Here is an 18,688-nt window from a genome sequence, read left to right as displayed (position 1 = left end):
AGTCGTGGGCTGGAAAACAAGGGAATATGTTTCCAGAGTCCCCTGGATTCTTCCTGGAATCTTGGGTTTCCTTCCAGGGTCCTCCATGCCCTGGGTACCTCCTGGACCCCTTCCAGGAGTCCCACAGAGCTCAGCTTGAGAACCAGCACCCTAGGCCAAGGGTTCCACTGTATAAGAAGTTTGAGATGGACCTAGGAGCAGCTCCACAACTCCTTGAGTCTCTGTGTGCTTCGGCCTCCTCGCCTCCTCTCCAGCCTCCACCATGTCCATCAGGGTGACCCGGAAGTCCTACAAGGTGTCCACCTCTGGCCCCCGGTCCTTCAGCAGCCACTCGTACACCAGTGGGCCGGGCACCCGCATCAGCTCCTCAGCCTTCTCCCGCGTGGGCAGCAGCAGCAGCTTCCGGGGCGGCCTGGGCAGCAGCATGAGTCTGGCTGCAGGTTACAGTGGGGCCCTGGGTCTGGGGGGCATCACACCTGTCACGGTGAACCAGAGCCTGCTGAGCCCCCTCAAGCTGGAGGTGGACCCCGACATCCAGGTCGTGTGCACCCAGGAGAAGGAGCAGATCAAGACCCTGAACAACAAGTCCGCCTCCTTCATCAACAAGATATGGCACCTGGAGCAGCAAAACAAGATTTTGGAGACCAAATGGAACCTCCTGCAGCAGTAGAAGACAGCCCGGGGTAACATAGAAAACATGTTTGAGAGCTACATCAACAACCTCCGACGGCAGCTGGAAACCCTGGCCCAGGAGAAGCTGAAGCTGAAAGTGGAGCTTGGCAACATGCAGGGGCTGGTGGAGGACTTCAAGACCAAGTATGAGGAAGAGATCCAAAAGCGCACAGACATAGAGAATGAATTTGTCATCATCAAGAAGGATGTGGATGAAGCTTACATGAACAAGGTAGAGCTGGAGTCCCGCCTGGAAGGGCTGACTGATGAGATCAACTTCTACAGGCAACTGTATGTAGAGGAGATCTGTGAGATGTAGTCGCAGATTTCTGACACCTCCATGGTCCTGTCCATGGACAACAGCCGCTCTCTGGACCTGGATGGCATCATCGCCGAGGTCAAGGCCCAGTATGAGGAGATGGCCAACCGCAGCCGGGCTGAGGCTGAGACCATGTACCAGATCAAGTATGAGGAGCTGCAGACCTTGGCTGGGAAGCACGGGGATGACCTCCATCGCACGAAGACGGAGATTTCCGAGATGAACCAGAACATCAACTGACTCCAGGCTGAGATCGAGGGCCTCAAAGGCCAGAGGGCTTCCCTGGAGGCCGCCACTGCTGATGCCGAGCAGCGTGGGGAGCTGGCCATCAAGGATGCTCAGGCCAAGCTGGCCGAGCTGGAGGCCGCTCTGAGAACCGCCAAGCAGGACATGGTGCGGCAGCTGCGCAAATACCAGGAGCTGATGAACGTCAAGCTGGCCCTGGACGTGGAGATCGCCACCTACCGCAAGCTGCTGGAGGGCGAGGAGAGCCGGCTGGAGTCTGGGATGCAGAACATGAGCATCCACACCAAGACCACCAGCGGGTACTCAGGCGGGCTGACCTCAGCCTATGGGACCCCTGGCTTCAACTATGGCCTGAGCTCCTACCAGTCCGGCTTGGGCTCTGGAGGGGGCTCTGGCTCCTTCAGCCATACCAGTTCCAAGGCTGTGGTTGTGAAGAAGATTGAGACCCGTGATGGGAAGCTGGTGTTCGAGTCCTCTGACATCCTGCCTAAGTGAAAGGCTCCTGCGATCCCTCCCAGTCTCCCCGCTCACTTGCTCCTGCAAGGAGTTGTGCAGGGGAGTGTTGGAACCAAAGACCTGAGGCTCAGTCCCGTCCTTAGCCCACCCCTGGGGGAGTCAACTGCCTGGGGCTCCCTCTCTTGCCCACGCCCCCAACTAAAAGCCAATCCAAGTGTCTTTTTCAGAATAAAGCTTCAGCTGGCTCTGCCAACACACACACACACACACACACACACACACACACACACACACACACAAGAAGTTTGAGATGTACAGGGCTGGTTCCGATGGCGGCCTCAGCCTGGGTGGGCTCCCGCAGTGGAGGAGGCAACAGCTTGGCCACCCAGTTGTGCAGCTGGAGGACTGGCCGGGTGGCACCACCTCACACTTGTAGCTGGAACCTTGGGTATCCAGGCTGCTTGTGAAGGGAAACATGCCCTTCCAGCTCTCCTCCTCAGCACAAGGTTAAAGAACAAGCACCCTTTCTTCAAGGCTCTGTTGGGGAGAATGGATCGGCAGAGCAGAGGCTGTAGACGGAGTGCTGCAGACCATGTGGGAGGACTGGTTCTCCCAGGACTGGCTCTCAGTCTCTGCTGGGTGGGGCTGAGGACCCTCCAGGCTGAAAGGGGAGCAGGAGCCCCCTCCCCAGGTCTGAAGCCCAGGCTGGAGAGCCAGGCACGTGCCCCTCCCTCCACCACCACCAGTCTGAACTCCTGCTGTCCATGTCGTGTTTGGTCCATGCACCAACGTTCTGATCCTCTCCTGGGAGGTGCTGAGAGCACTGGTTTTGCAGCTGTTGAACAACTCCAATTTCAGCAGTGACGTTTCCCCAAGAGGTCCAAGCAGATGACCCCCTTCTGGCCAGCTGACCCTTGGCCTTCGTGCCTGGAGCTCAGGGGCTGGGGGGAGAGGGGAGGCAAACTTCTGGGGCTTGGGGCCGGCTCCTGGAGGGATGGAGGCCACTTGGTCAGCGGAGCCCATCTAGCCCTCCTCCCAGCTGTGTCTACCTGCACTGGGCTCCCAGCATCTGCTTCTCTGACCCCTCAGGGGTGTACTGCCTGTGATGGCACAGGGACCCCTCCTTCTCCTCTCCCTCTCCTCCCCCTCCTCCTCCCTCTCCTCTTTTCCCCCTCTCCTTCCCCTCCTCCTCCCCCTCCCCTCCCCCCTCTCTCCCCTCTCCTCCTTCCTCCTCCCCCTCCGCCTCCTCCTCCTCCCCTCCTCCTCCTTCTCCCCCTCCCCACCACCTCTTCCTAATCCTCCCCACAGCTGGAAGTGGTGCACAATTGCTGGACACTCCAGATGTTTAACTTCCATATTTGCCTGGTGACTGGCGTGTGGTCAGCACTGAATCAATGATGGCTTTGTTGGTTGACTGAATGACTGACTGAATGAAGGAATGTGACTGAATGAAGGAATGAATACTTCACTTCAGGCTTTTTACTCCCCTTCCATTTAGTTATGGATTTTCTAGATATCTCTGAATCTCATCTTGACAGTAGTCCCTGGATGGATTCTTTGGGTATTTCTACCTTGACCTTTAATGAGTCCAAACAGCAGTGGGAAAGCAAGGGTTCTGAAAAGCAATGATGGCTCAGGGGCCCAGGTTTCTCTCCACAAATGCCAAGCACTGCTAGCAGAAAGTGCAATTACCTTTACAAAACTAATAAGCAATTGATTTTTTGATTCAGTAAATTATAGAACAAATTCAGTAAATTATAAACCAAAGACAACACTAATTAACACCAAAGAAGATTAAGCATGCATTCACATTTTCCACTAACATTAATAAACTTGTTGGGTTCCTGGCACTCCCCAGCGCTGGTAACCATGCCCCCTCATCTGCAGGCAAAATGCCTTTCAGTGGGTGTCTACAGTTGACTGAGATAATGAATCTCTGCCCAAGTTACTCCCAATTTTATTAATAGATTATTTTATAGACTAATGTAATTATAAATTAGCTATTCAATGGCACACAATGGGATTCATGAACAAATCTGGTTAAATGCTTTTCTTTATTGCACTGTGTGCATAGCATCTTTAAATCAAGGATTCAGTTCTTAATTCACACCAACAATTAATGTTTGCACACGGTGTATTAATCATTTCAGTTTGAGGGGAGAAGTCCCAGTTGTTTATTGGTAGGGATGTATTAGTATTTGCCTGCATCTCGAATTACTAATCTGAAATTTCTGGGGAAAGGGAAAGAAAAGGTGTTTTTTTTTTCTAATTTGTGTTTTTAAATATAAAAGTACTCTCTTAATGATATAGTAAAGGTAAAAAAACAAGCACGTTCAAAAATGTGAATTTGTAATGTCATTTTTGTTCATCATCTAGAACATTCTGGGAGAAAACATCCTAAAATTTTGACTATGGAAATTTCCAGACTATAAGCTTCCTGATGACATTTTATTTATTTCATTTTACTTTCCTTTTTATGGATACTTTCCTCCAGAAAATGCCTATAATTTGAATAATGATATATAGCACATATACACTAAAATATACCGTAAACTTTAAAGCATTATATAGTTTCTAACAGTCCTGATATTCAGTAAAGCCTTGCATAAATGGACTGTAAAAATCTATCCCAGAATGGAATGTTGACTATGACAAATGAATTTAGCTGTATTACAGATGTGTGATGTAACCTCACTGAAGGGGGAGGGGGGATGAAGCTGACCTAAGTAACTTCTGAAAATGGTACTTTGGGTAGCGTTAGACTGAAGACAGAAAGAACTCTACATAACACCTTATTCTGTTACTGAATCCAAGCTCATTCTGCTTGCTGCATGACAGGCCAATAAATTGGAGACTAGGTGTTGAGGCAAGGAATATGACTTTATTCGGAAAGCTGGCAGACCAAGAAAATGGCAGACCAAAAAGATGGCAGACAAAAGTCTCCAAAAAAACGATCTTATATATGTACCCTGGAATGGCCCGCCTCAGGGAAGGGATGTGTTAATTTCTTCTTTCTTGCAGCCATCCACAGGTGGGCGGGGTCAGGATGTTTCCCTGAACAAAGGCACTTTGGTTTAACATTCAGGCAGAGGCGAAGTGTTTCCCAAGACAGGCCATTATGTATAGACAGTATCCTTTTAGTGAACAAAAGCAACAGGAAGCAAAGGTTAAAGTAAAAGAAACAGATCCAACATGTAGTCAGATTTGGCTCTTCCCTGTTACATGCTGACAGGGCCTAGATGAAATGATGCCCAGCAGCAGTGACCACCACCAGCATCTAGACCTCAGTTTCTAAAGACCCTTCTCCAGTAAAGAGAAGCTGGGCTGCTCAGAGAGAGGGCTGGGACAGGGAAAATGAGCTTGGAGCATTTTATAGTTCCAGAAATTAAGACGTTCTCCCCAAAAAACGTATTGAGCATGTCAAAAGGACATAGGTGCCAAACTTCAACAGCTCCCAATGGCCAAACTGGACAATCTGACCAAGAAAGTAAATAACAGTAATATTGCATGATGACCCAAGGAATAAATGAAACATCCCTGAGTACATACTAACATAAGTAAATGATTGAATAAGTAAGTAAATGGGAGAGAAGGGACAGATCTTCTATGCAGAAGAATTTCAGTTAATAAATGTAGACTCTCCATTCCAGAAAGTGGAACTTAATCCTCTTCCCTTGAGTGCAGGCTGGATTTGTGAATCCCGTGAATAAAGCATGCAAAGGGGAAGATAGTAAAACCCAGCAAGACCCTGTGGGCCTCCTGAGCACAAAAGCCTTTCTGTGTCCCCTATTTCTTGATTACAGGAAATAGGCTTCATTCAACCTCCATGACCTTCCCTGAGTTCCAATGGACAAATTCAAACAGTTGCTAATCAGGGAAGGGAGAGGATACAGAGACCAGGGAGGAGTGGCCGAGAAACAATAGTGCAGCTTTGGGGCAGGGTGCGGGTCCCCCCTCAAGGGATACACGTAACAATATCTTTGAGCTATTTTGCAGATACTGAAACCCCCACCAGGTGGGAGAAGTTAACTGTATGCTGCCCACAAGCGCGTAGACCCCAGACCAGCTGGAAACAGAAGGTTGATGATGCTGACTCCCGATTACCTCACCACCAGCCAATCAGAAGAATGTCCATGAGCTGATCACACTTTCTTTGAACCATTACTATAAAACTCTTCACTAGTCCCTCCAGGCTGGGACACAGAGTTTGGAGGGCATTAGCCCACTGTGGCCCCCTTTGCCTGGCAAAGCAATAAAGCTATTTTTTCACCTTCACCCAGAACTCTGTCTCTGAGATTTAATTCAGTGTTGGGGTACAGAGGCTAGTTTCGGCATCAATAGTAACACAGCAGAGAGAAAACCTAGCACACACTACCTTAACCATGTGATCAAGGTTAATATCACCAGTGACAGGTGGTGTTGACGTCACACCCTCCCTAATACAAAGGATACTTGACTTCTCTGTTTTTTTCCCCAAAACTCAGTTCCCCTGTCTCATGATGAATTAATGCATCAGACAAACCCATATTGTGGGACATTCTACAGAACACCTGACTAGTCCTCTTCAAAACTGTCAGTTATGAAAATCAAGGAAAGGTTGAGAAACTCATGAATTGAGGAGACTTAAGGAGACAGGACAACTAAATGTAACAGGGAATCCTGAATTGGATCTTGGATTAGAAAAAGAGTAAATAGTGTAAAAACTGGTAAATTTGGAAAAAAGTTTGTAGCTGAGTTAATAGTGTTGTACCAATTTACTTTCTTTTTTTGATAAATGTATAGTGGTTATGTAAGATGTTAACACTAGAAGAAGGTGGGTGAGGATATACTTGGATTTTCTGTATTATTTCCTCAAATTTTCTGTACCTAAAATTACTCTAAGTTTTTTAATTAAAATTTTTTTAAAAACTTCAAGTCTATCCTAGTATTTTATAGAAGTGGTATTCTAAGTTTTTCTGCTTTTTTCAAAAATGGCCTGTTAATAATCATTATCTTGTGGTTTAATAGTTAGCAGCAACAGAATCAGACTGCCTGGGTTTGAATCCCCCTTATTATTTGTGACCTCAGACAAGTCGTTTAACTTCTCAGTGCCTCAGTTTCTTCATCTGTAAAATGGGAATAATAATGTATCATAGGGATGATGTCAGGATTAAGTAAGAAAATACACAAAAACTATTTTTGTATTTGATAAATGTTAAGTAACAGTGGTAGTAGAGATCTTCTAAAATGTCCCAGAAATAACCTGAAAAACTCAGTTTCCCTCCTTCCCAAATTCTTTTTGTCATGAGTCAGAAAATGGGCCAAAAGGTCAAAAATGGATAAAAAATTGGTGAAATGAACTATGATTATTATTCCCAGTGAACATTCCAGAAGGAGAGTTAATTTAAATAAAGCAAACATTCATTTCACTCTTTGCTTCATAATTTAAGCTCATTTTTCTCTTGAATGTTATCAAAAAGTTTCCTAAGTTGTCCATTTCTTCCATTTTTTTTTCTATATTTTTTTCTGTGCCAGAAGGGCCTAAATACCAGAAAGTCACCTGTAAGATGCCTTGCCCAACTGAAGGCAAGAAATAGGACTTATTATGAGTAAGCAATTGTATTTTTCTAATATCCCTAGTATTGCAAAACTCTGGAGTGTTCCTGTAAGTCCAAGTACATTACCCTTGGATGCTTTACCTTTGGGCCCCATTAGTCATGATCATTACTAAGCAGAGTTGAGATTTCATTTTTTTAAAAACCACATTTGCTGGCATCTGATTGAAAGAAACACTTCTGGAAAAAATCCTGACTCATGTATCTCATTGGCAAGGAAAGAAGAGAGGTTTTAGAGAATTTCCTTAATACAGGACAGTGGTTCTCCAATTTTAGCCTCCATCAGCATCACCTGGAGGGCTGCAAAAGCACAGACTGCCAGGCCCACCCCACAGTTAAACTTCAGGGGGTCTTGGGCAGGAACTGAGAATTGCATTTCTTCTTTTCTTTCCTTCTTTCCTTCTTTTCTTCTTTCCTTCCTTCCTTCCTTTCTTCCTTTCTTTCTTTTTAAAATTTTTATTGGAGACTAGTTGATTTACAATGTTGTGTTAGTTTCAGGTGTACAGCAAGGTGATTCAGTTATACATATACATATATCCATTCTTTTTCAGATTCTTTTCCCTTATAGGTTATTACAGGATATTGAGTAGAGTTCCCTGTGCTCTACAGTAGGTCCTTGTTGGTTATCTATTTTATATATAGTAGTGTGTATATATCAATCCCAATCTCTTAATTTATCACTTCCCCCTATGTTTCCCTTTGGTAACCATAAGTTTGTTTTCTATGTGTGAGAGTCTATTTCTGTTTTGTAAATAAGTTAATTTTTATCATTTTTATTGATTCCACATGTAAGTGACATCATATGATATTTGTCTTTCTCTGTCTGACTTACTTCACTTAGTATGATCATCTCTATGTCCATCCATGTTGCTACAAATGGCATTATTTTGTTCTTTTTTTAAAAAATTAATTAATTTATTTACTTTTGGGTCTTCGTTGCTGCGCACAGGCTTTCTCTAGTTGCAGTGAGCAGGGGCTACTCTTCATTGCGGTGTGCAGGCTTCTTATTGCGATGGCGTCTCTTGTTGCAGAGTATGGGCTCTAGGCGCATGGGCTTCAGTAGTTGTGGCTCACGGGCTTAGTTGCTCCACAGCATGTGGGATCTTCCCAGACCAGGGATCGAACCCATGTCTCCTGCATTGGCAGGCGGATTCTTAACCACTGCACCACCAGGGAAGCCCTGTTTTGTTCTTTTTTTAAGGTTGAGTAATATTACATTGTATATATATGTACCACATCTTCTTTATCCATTTATCTGTCAATGGATATTAGGTAGCTTCCATGTCTTGACTATTGTGAATAGTGCTGCTATGAACATTGGGGTGTGAGAATTACGTTTCTAATAAACTCCCAGGTGATGCTGATGCTTCTGGTCTGACCAGACTTTGGGAACCACTGGGTTAAAAGAACTAATGTGTTTTAGGACTTATTTTGCCTAATGTGGGAATGCAACTAAAACCAAGGGATGAAAGAGGGATGAATTCAGCCCCAAGGATGAGCCCCAAGGGTGGAATAACCCACCATTGTTTTCTGCAGTGCTCTGAACAGTGATGCAGTCTTTTATTTTACCTCAAGAATTCCTCTGCAAAAGATGTCATTTGGCTGCTTATTGTGTGGGGTAGACTAGGTTTCTCAAACTTTTTCTCTGTGAACAGAAATGCCCAGGGTTGTGTCTCTAGTTCAGCGGTTTTCAAATTTCATCGTGTATGAGAATCACTCAGTGAGCTTATGTACAAGGCACATTTCTGAGTCCCACCTGAGAAACTTTGATTTATTACATCATAATAATAGCAAGTATTTATTATACATTTACTATGGGCCAGGCACTATTATAAGCACTTTACTTATACGAACTCAGTTAATCTTCACAACAAACATATGAGGTAGCTACTATCGTGATTCCACTTCTACAGATGAGGAAACTGACAGTCAGAATGGTTAATAACTATTTAGCTAGTTAGCAGTGGAGCCTGGCTGTGCACCCAGGCCTCTGACTCCAGAGTTTCTTACCCACCATGACTCTATTGATGCTCATCTGGGGTAAGACTCCTAATCTGAGTTCCCCAAAAATAGATGCTGAAATAAACATATAGATGTAAGTGGTTTATTAGGGTGATGGAGAAGCACAAACAAGAGAGCAAGAAAGTGAGGCAGAGAAGTGTGTCTTCACGAGCAGTTCATTGCCACAGACAATCCGGGCTCAGTTCTACTGGGACCCTCCAAGGAACCTTGAAAAACATGGCTTAGAATTGCCCTACCAAAGACTGGTGAAACTGGGGTATTTACTCCGAACCCTCTGCTTTATTGGTTAAGAGTGGTCTTGCTGGGCAAATATTTTCTAGTGCTTAGATGTTCCTTTGAAGCCAGGAAAGCCCTGAGGCAGAAGAGTGGAGAGATTAATACAAGGAACCATCAATCATAGCTGCAGGCAAACTCTGAGGTGGGTCATAGGGATTTGGGACAGAGCTAGGATAGGAATTGATATTTTACTATGCCATTGCAGGTGGTCTGGAGAATACATTTTGAGAAACACTTTTTTTTTTTAATTTGAGGACAACCTTGTGCTGCCCCAAGGTGGTGGCTCAGGCCATGACAACAGGGTCCTAAATGATATGAAACTGGACAATTGCCCTCTTCTTTTTTCATGCCCAGCCCCTGAAACTGTACCCTGAGAAGTAAGCCAAACCAGATCAGTAATTCATTATGATCCCGCAGTTGAGTCCGGCCCTCTGTCCTAGAGTGGTTACTGACCAGGGTTCTTGGCCTCCTTAATCAATAGAAATTGATCAGAGGCCAGATAAGAAATTCAGGCAAGGCTTTATTGGAGCCCCTGCGGCAACAGGGGGAAGTGAGAACAAGTTCGGGTTCTCTTGCTCACTCCCCAAGGGGAGCAAGCAGGTTCCTTACATGGGGTGAGGGTAGGGGTGTGTCCAGGGGCTGGGCCAAAGGAGTGGCTTAGGTGGTTTGCCACCCTTTAGGTGGTGTTGTGTGCAGGGGGCATGCGCAGCACCCTGCTGCTGCTCCCGCCACCCTGCTCCCGGCTCTTCAGAATGGCAGTTGGGCTTTTTGGTCTTTTTGTATGTTGTTGTCCATAATTTGCCCCAACTGTGAATGCATGCAGTTATTGTTGCTCAAGGAGACTTTTGTCCAGGCACAAGCTCTGCAGCAAAGGGTCCCAGGTCCCAGGTCTCAGAGTGACACATCATGTAACGAGTGAAGGACAGCTGGGTCTAACTGACCACAGGAAAGTTAAAGTTCTCTGGATAGACGAGGAGACGGGAGAGTTTCTGTGTCCATATTCCCTTTTTGTCTAAACTTTGAACTTCAAATCAGTTAAAAAAAATTTGTCACTGACTCTCTTATACCCCCTCTAATAAAATTAAACAGAACCCAGGACCCAAATCATGGGGAGGATAGGGAATGAAACTTCAGAGACATCTACAAGTAACGTACTTAACTCTGTCACCCACGGTACTGACTGAGTCCTGGAGAAACTACACAACATTAAAGAGTGGTGAGAAAGAACAAAGGACAGAAGTGTCAGCACTGAAAAGGGGACCTAGCAAAGCTTCCAATTCAGGGACTACAAACTCAGAGGCCATCATGGGCCAGGTGGGCATGATGGCTGGTTACACAATAGAGTGTGGTGGGGCCTGTGGCAAACTGGGAAATGCACACTGTTTCTAATTTTTAAAAATACTGGGATGGCCAAAATCAAAAGCAAAGCAAAACAAAACAAAATACATTGGGGCTTATGTTTGTCTGCAGAATACTAATACGTGGATATTCAAACTAATCTGTTCCCCTTTAGCTGAGAGAAGAGTTTCCTGAGGTCACTCAGGGACTTATATTCAGCTGGTAGATGCTGATAAGGCCATACTTGTTCTGCCTGGTCAGGGCCTAGCTACACAAATCCTTAAATATTTGACTATAACCTCTGAGTTCACACAACCAGCAGACCAAAGAACTGAAAACACCCCCATACCCTCTTCTGTACTCTGCCCTTAAAAACTTACATTTTGCATGCAAAATATGGAAAAATAAATGCATGTGAAATTTTAAAAAAACAATAAGAAAGGCATAGATAAATGCATTTATCTGTGTAAAATAGGATAATTTTCCAGATGAAAGGGACTTTAACTTGTATTAAAAATTCATTGGAGGGGCAAATCCATCAGCAGGATACCATGAATGATCTAAACACTTGTTCATCTTCCTTTTGTTGACAATTACATTCTCAATAGAGTACCGGTACGTGTGTCCTCTTCATGGATACATCAAAACACATTGAAAAAAACCTCCCTACCCTAATTTTTTTTAATGTATGTTTTTAAATACAAAGTATTGCTGTGTTCTTCTCAAAGAGCTTCAGTAAAAATCCCCAAGATTTGGCAACAGTTAACAGTTAAACAAACCAATATGCTGTATGACCAGGATGTCAGATGGAGGAGGTGAGGATGCTTTCTGTTTCATTCAGCTCCGTATCCCCAGAATCTAGAATTGTGCCTGTCACAGACATTCAGCATGTCACCGTGGCTCTCATCTGCCAATTGGTGGTGGATGTCAGCTCCCTGGAGGATTAAATTCTGAAATATTTCAAAACCAACTTCTGTTATGCAGAGATCCTGTACCTCCAATTGCTGAGTTGTGAAAGAAGTAGAGAGGGAATGAGAAAGTACAAGGGACCATCTGGAAAGGTCTTAGTAAATAGCAGAGGTCAATGGCAGAGTTGGAAGGGATAGGGGCTAGGGGTTGAGATGAGGGAGAATGAAAGAGGTGGGCAGTGATTCAGGGTGGAAAGACGAGAGAGTAGGGGGCAAGGGGATTTCCTCACGTGAGCAGGCAGCATAAGGCGTGTGTGGGGGAGGGTGGATAAGACTGAGAGTTGAGGAGAGGAGTCATTTGCAGGGTCTAGAAAGCCCTGGAGCTCCAGGTACCCCTGCACTTTGTTAATCTATGTTGCTCTGTATATGGAGGATGCAGAGCATTGGCTGGATAATGCATAATTAAACTTAAAAACACCTGATAAGGAGATACTGCACTACACCCAGGAACAGCCAGAGAGAAAGACAACTGGATGGAGGGCTGGCCTTCTGGACCAAGAGGCCACTGCCCTGGGCATGAGCGGCGCCCACCCTGACCTTCAGCACCACGTGAGTGGAGCTCTTCCAATCTCCCTACAAAGATGCCCTGGGGGAGGTCTGTTCCCCAGAACACAGGATCCTGAATGACTGTGTACGCTGTCATTCTTTTCAGTAAATATGCTCCTGGAGCCCACAGAAGTTAGATTGGGCGTTACCTTTAAAGAAAAAAAAAAAAAACTATACCATAAAATACTCTGTGAAATTTTGTATCAGATTAATTAGGCAAAGGAAATCAGGATCTTATGGAAGGCTGAAGAAACTTTTGATCCCATTAGAGCTACTGGGAGATTTGCTGAGCCAAGTCAGAGAAGGTTGATGTCTAACCAGGGCTTAATTTATGATCTGAGTGTACAAACCTCTTTCAAGACCATACGGCTGACTAATGAATTTATTAGGGAGATTAATGCTTACTATCTGCCATTTCAAGCTGTGCTGGTGTGTGCTCATTTGATTGTCATACTTGGAACATGCTGAAACCTCCCAAGGTTCATCTGAGTGCTGGGCATGCTCCCCAAGCCCAAGTTGAAAGGAGTCACCCCCATTCCTGGGTTGGCTTCTGTGCCATGTGGTCTGTCTCCAGGGCTACTTCAACCCAGGAGACTGGCACGCACTCCCTGCCCCAGCAGCCTTGCTCAGGCCTCGCCTTGAGTACAAAACAAGGTACCTGCTGCAAGACATCACCCCCACCCTCTCCTGGCCAAGTGACCACCTCCTTAATGGGCGATCAACAGATCTCTTTCCCATCACCACTCCCTCTCAGCCTCCTCACCCCCACCTCATACACACGAGCAAGCAAACCATGCTGTACATCCCAACAGAAACAGACCTCACTAAGGCAGAAACCGGTGAGACCGGGCCAGTTACCTAATTCATCCACACCAAGTGCCAGAGTCTTATCTGCAATTGTCCAGCTCTCTTTTCCTTCAACTCAAAGTCACATGAAAACAGCCAAGGGCTTTGTAAAGAAAGACTGAATCTGTGTGATGGGGTAATAACTGTGTGCATTTAGTCCTCACATTTTACCTGGACTGTGCAACTCTTATGGCCCAGTTACTCAGTTCAAGGGGAATCAAGCTCACCCTTATTATCAAGGAGCACAGCATCTCTGCCAGGGACCAGCTCACCTTTTCTTGCATTGACTAAGAACATCAGTGGTGTTCTTAAAGCAAAAGGAGAGAGAGAGCTGAGAAGTGCCAGCTTGGTCTCACCCATGGTCGCCTTGACTGTGGATGTGCTCTGAAACCTGACCCCACAAAGGCTGGGGACACTTACCCACTATCTCAGTGAGACCATTACTGGTGAGATGATGCCTGGGCTGGCAGGGTCCCAACTGTGGATTGATCCGAGGTTACAACTCTTTTATCGGGGTCGGGGGGGCTAGTTTTTTATTTTCTTTTTTTTTTAGTTAGGTAATTAATTAGTTTAAAATTTTTAATTTTATATTGGAGTATAGTTGATCAACAGTACTGTGTTAGTTTCAGGTGTACATTAGAGTGATTTAGTTATACATATACCTGTATCTATTCTTTTTCATAAATTCTTTTAATTAACCCTTGTGTGCATCCCACACTTCCTACAGTGTGCCTCTGCACCTGGGGGTCAGCCTTAGCTGTGTTCCTGGCCACGGCAGCCCTCTCCCATGCCCTCCCCACTTCTCCCCACTGTGAACATGGGTCCCCAGGCCCGACACTCCCTCCCCGCTCAGGGGCTTCCTCTTTGAGGCTGGTTCTTGTTAGCAGCTGTCAGTAGACCTATCTCAACCTAAGAGAGATGCTTAAAGTGTGGAACCCCGAAAGACTGTCAAGGCTGTCACAGCAGGCTCCTTTGTCCCTGTGGAACTTTCCTGTTTCTCCCTCTGAAACAGCTCTGTAAGGCGGGAGGGTTCAAAGCAGCAGACACCTCCCACCTTCCTTCACGCTTATAAGGCCTGAAGAGAGGTTCTTCCCTGAACCTAAGAAATGATTTCCACCGCCCTGCCTGCCCCACTCCCTCCCCAAGTAACATGTATAGAATATAGTGTCTGCTCCACTGGGCACTCCATCATGGACAATCTTTAGCAACTTCTGATTCCTTCTGCTCAAGAACTGTTGTTGGAGGGTGGGAGTAGACAAGGGGTCTCAGCCAAGGGTATCATCTCTGATCTGCTATGGTCTGGATTTTTCCTCTTTGAGGTTCTACTGATTGTCTTCTGTCTGTCTCCCCTGCAATATCCCAAATCTCAGGGCTGCTTATGCACTTAAAGTTCACATTTTATTCTTCTCTGTCACTTTCTTTCTTCACAGATGGGAACCTACAGATGTGCTCTAAAAATCTGAGCTGCTATTAAACATATTACAGGTAGATTTGTCCCCTGTTTGCAAGATGCTGCAGCTCTGGTCTCTACCCTGAGTGGGCAGGGGTCAGTGTTATGGACTGAAGGTCTGAGTTCCCCCCATACTCATATGTTAAAACCCTCTCCCCAATATGATGGTTTGAGGAGGTGGAGCCTTTGGGAAATAATTAGGACTAGCTGAGGTCATGAGGGTGGAGCCCTCATGAATGGGATTAATGTCCTTATAGGAGTCCTGAGGAATTTTCTTCTCTCTGCTCTCCACCAACTGAAGATACAATACAATGAGAAGTTGGCCGTCTGCAACACTCAGAGCATTCTCACCAGAACCAGACCATGCTGGCACCCTGATCTCAGACTTCCAGCATCCAGAAACATGAGAAATAAATAAACAAAGCCTGTGGTACTTTGTTATACCAGTGCAAACAGACTGAAAATTCAGCAATCTCTTTTAGTCACTGTACTATGGGTGTGGGGGAGGGTGGGAGATATCTTTATTCTGACATGAAGACATGAAGAGTTATTCCCTGATTGAAGTCTGAGCCAAGAGCAGGTTTTCCCCCAGAAAGGCAGACACAGTGATACCATGACACTTCCTACACAGCACCACCGAACACAGCCAGTACCTACAGCTCAAGGTGCATTTCTGTTGACACCTCATGTACTATGTCATGGTGGTTTTGCAAACTTATTTTAGTTTCTGTCACTGGCAATTTAATCTCTATGTCCAAATCTGGGAGATGAAGAAGGTCGCTCATTCAATTGACTGCAGAGCTCAGGCAGTAACCAGGGTCTTCGGTTATCTTTCAACACATGCATATAGTTTGCATATTGAAGATGCAAGAATATTTCCCAAGTCCAGAAATAAGTTTGTGCACTCCCGTTTTCCTTGAAATATAATTCTCAGTTTATCTTTTACTATCTCACTCTTAATAAAGGCAAGGGCTCAGATAAATATTTCTCTGCTTCAAGAAAAATAACATAGCAAGTACAAACATCAGTAAATGAAAACAGGCACTGAATAGGAAAAACTCACTTCCATATGTTTCTCCATTCCTCTCACACTACTGCCACACTCACAACACTCCTGACACCAGAGGTGTGAGTCTTCCCCTGACACCAAGCCACCAGCTGGGTGTCCTATAAGCTAGTTTAATTCTGACACTAAGCAGAGTTATCACAGACCCCACAGGTTAAGGTCTCCATCTCATGAGACTGCCCCCCATTTCAGATGCTAATCTCAAGTAGAAGGTCCCCGGGTTACCCACAAGTTCTACCCAACTTGGCTAGAAATCAGCTTCACATGACCTCCCCTTGGATTTGACTGTTTGTTAGAAGAGCTCACAGAACTTGGGGAAACACTTTTTTACATTTACCAGTTAACTATTTAACAAGGAATGTGATAAAGGATACAGATGAACAGCCAGATGAAGAGAAACTTAGGGCAAGGTCTAGAAGGGTCCCAAGCACAGGAACTTCTGTCTCCATGGAGATGGGGTCCACCACCTTCCCAGCATGTGGTTATGTTCACCAACCAGAAGCTCCCCAAACACTGTATTTTTGGGATTTGTTATGGAGGCTTCATCACACATATGTAATCCATCATTAACTCCATTTCCAGCCCCTCTCCCCTCTCTGGAGAATGGAGGGTAGGGCTGAAAGTTCCAAGCTTCTTATCATGGCTTGGTATTTCTGGTGACCCACTCCTATCCAGGAGCCCACCCAGAGTCACCTCATTAGAACTAAAGACACTGCTGTCACCCAGGAAATTCCAAGGGATTTAGGAGCCCTGTGTCAGATACCAGGGCCAAAGACCAAATGTTAGAACCAAAAAACACTCCTAGTGCTCTTATCACTTAGGAAATTGCAAGAGTTTTAGGAGTTCTGTGCCAGGAACTGGGGGCAGAGAACAATCTATACTTTTTTTTCTACTGTCTCACAAGCACTCAACCTTGTAGTCAGGAACATGGTAGGGAATGATAGGAACTATGGCACCCTGTGTGTGTGTGTGGGGGGGTGGTCACTAGCCAGTTCCAGCTGATCTTTGTCATACAAGGAATGTGAAATGTCCCTATTCTTAAATTTTGGCTCAAATTTTGTAGAAATACTGTGTAGTCCAAACTAAACATGACTGCAGGTCAGATCTAGTCTTTGGGCTACCAGTTTGGAGCCTGTGATGGGGAATGATAACATCTGGGAAGAAGAGAGGTGCCAGTGTTATAAAGAGAACAGCAGCCCACCAGGTTCATTCTGCAATTGTTATAGCAGAGACTAGCTGGAGCCTCTCAGAATCTCAAGCACTGAAATTCACCTGAATTACTGTTTTTCCTTGAGGAATGAATCACACATATTATGAAGAACAACATGTGTGGCTTTCATCACTCTCTAGCTTTAGCAGACAGAAAAGAATTGTATTCTCTCCATTGGTCCACGGAGAAAAAGATTCAGAGAACACTTTTTCTTGGTTTGAATTAGAAATTCTGATTTGGAAGCAGCTAGATGACGAGCAGATGTTGAGGGGGTCACTGGTGCTTTTTTCACCTGCATGTGGGAGAGGGCAAGCGCACTACAGTGATCGTATGGTGAAGGAACATGGTGGGGTGGAAATGGAAAAAGGTGTTCAATTATATGGATGTTTGCAAATATCCATGAGACCGGTATTGGTTTTGGGAAGACAGCAGTGAGTGGTCTTGAAGCAGAATCTTATTTCCCTGCCCAGGAATTGGAGCTGCATAGCCTGGATGAAAACCAGGAATCCTAGCTGCTAGTCTAACCAGGGGCTAGAGGCTAGAAGCAAAGTTGCCCTGCCTCTTGCCCCTGTTGTAACAAGAATGTTTCAAGGAGGCAAAAACTGCAAAAACAAGTACAAATCTTATTATTAGAGACTCAGCACAAGGTATGGGAGACCACACAGAGAAACAGTGATTTATTTAAGACAGAAGCAAGGCAGAAATACACACCCAGAGAGGAGTGCGGGCATCCTGAATGAGGAGAGGTGATTTAAAATCACTTATATGGGGCAGTTCTTCTGTGTCTTTGTTCTCCTCTGGCCAATTATCTCTCTTCTTTCCCACATCTGTCCTGTCTTAGGGCCCTCCTGATATGCATGTGCATTTTTTGCCAAGATGGATCCCAGCTCAAAGGCTAATGGGAGGTTGACAACACATATTATGGGATGACGCTCCCTCTCTTTTGATCCCCGAGAAGCCTTCCTGCCCATGTGTAGTTGGGGAGGTTTCCTTGATCTCAGGAGGGATAGATGTTGTCGTTTTATCTCTTTAGCAGAGCTCAGCTTACTAACTTTGTACTTGGAGTGTCCAGGGAAAACAAAGCTCCAATTTACTCTGCTTGACGAACCCCAGCTGCCCAGCCCAGCAGCCCATCTACCTCCTACCTCAATATCAAGTAGCCAAAACATCTGGATGAGTCACTGAAACTGTCAGCCATTGGACACATGCCTGACATATGAACACTGAAAGGGTGCTATTTCCACTTACTGATGGAAAGGCACCAGTTTTTCTCTTTCTTGATTCTTTCACTTAACAAAGGAACCCAGAGTCACTCAACTTAGTATTCCTGGACTATAAATGAGGCTGTTCCATTCCTTTCATAGCTCTGGGTACACCATTTTCTTACTGGTCCCCTAAACTAAGTACTATCCTAGGGGCTGTATCAGAACAAATGTGCAATTCCCATGCTATCTATAACTGAATAGGTTACACACTGAGAAAGCTGGCCCCTTGTTTGCAATGGCCCTAATAATTAGCAATGTCCAAGATTACATAAAAATGCATAGAAAGAAAACCCTGATTAAATAATGAAGTGGGACGTGAACACAAGTAAGTACAACCTGTGTGATTTATTGGGCAGAAAAAGGCAATCTGATTGTCCTCAAATGCATAAAAAACGATGCTAATGGTTTTATCAA

General features: G+C 45.1%; 1 pseudogene; it reads left to right on the top strand.

Annotated features, from left to right (window-relative positions):
• Window positions 1-247: 247 nt before the first annotated feature.
• Window positions 248-1,732, top strand: LOC114907424 (annotated as a pseudogene).
• The last annotated feature ends 16,956 nt before the right edge of the window (window positions 1,733-18,688 follow it).

This window comes from Monodon monoceros, unplaced genomic scaffold (genome assembly GCF_005190385.1).
Source record: "Monodon monoceros isolate NGI ecotype Baffin Bay Population unplaced genomic scaffold, NGI_Narwhal_1 Super_Scaffold_3, whole genome shotgun sequence".
Classification (NCBI taxonomy): Eukaryota; Metazoa; Chordata; class Mammalia; order Artiodactyla; family Monodontidae; genus Monodon; species Monodon monoceros.
Note: the sequence above shows the minus strand (reverse complement) of the source record. Positions and strands in the feature narration are given on the sequence as shown.